The sequence below is a fragment of the Arachis ipaensis genome, chromosome B09, assembly GCF_000816755.2.
Source record: "Arachis ipaensis cultivar K30076 chromosome B09, Araip1.1, whole genome shotgun sequence".
In the NCBI taxonomy this organism is placed as follows: domain Eukaryota; kingdom Viridiplantae; phylum Streptophyta; class Magnoliopsida; order Fabales; family Fabaceae; genus Arachis; species Arachis ipaensis.
Genome location: NC_029793.2, coordinates 135,172,162 through 135,173,061, shown reverse-complemented (window position 1 = coordinate 135,173,061; position 900 = coordinate 135,172,162).

Here is a 900-nt window from a genome sequence, read left to right as displayed (position 1 = left end):
CTTGAATAACTTTTATTTTATAATTTTTTTTTGTTTTATCTATAAAATAAATTATGAGAGATGATATTTTATTTTCTAAAATAAAATTCAAAAGAGGATTCAAATTCTTATTTAAATGACTCAAATTGTCTTGAGATGGGATAGCCTTATTATTATATTATACTGTTGGGTTTGGTAGGCTTTATTCACTATTTCACTCCAATAGTAGTTCTGGGGCTGCTGCATCCATTTAATTATATGTAAGGTATTCCTAACTATTATTATTACTAGAACATTTGTTAAACAAAAGAAAATTTGAATAATTTTATAATATATTATTGTTCTCAAGATATTTTTTTAGACACCTGTTTAAATGAAGATATTAAAAATATTTTATAAAAAATTTTGTATTAGAAGTATATTTTGTTTGTTTGGTTACATTTTAAAAAAGATAATATTTTTATAGTATATCAAATCAAATTTTACAATTCATCATTTAATAATAAAAAATACATCTTTATATAAAAATAATTTTAAAATTTTTATGATAGTATTCAATTTTTTTTTTTAGCGGAAAAATCTAGCTACATGTATAGATATTTCATGATGCATTAAATGTGCTCATAGTTCTTAGTTTTTTACTGTTATGTGCATGTAGTGTTGGATAAATAATTAATTTTGATTGGTTCAGAAATTAAAAGCTTAGGTATGGCTTTGGGGATGGTGCAATGGAGGAACTGGAGGGTAGTTGGGAAATTTCTTGGCGCTCAATTATTTCGTTTTGTAGGTTAGTGATTATTTCAGTCGAAAATAATTATTCATTTTTAACATGATAATACTTTTTATAGATAAAATAGTTGATACTAATGTTTTTAATTATAACATCTTAAATAATATAATTGGAATAACTGAAAAGAGAAA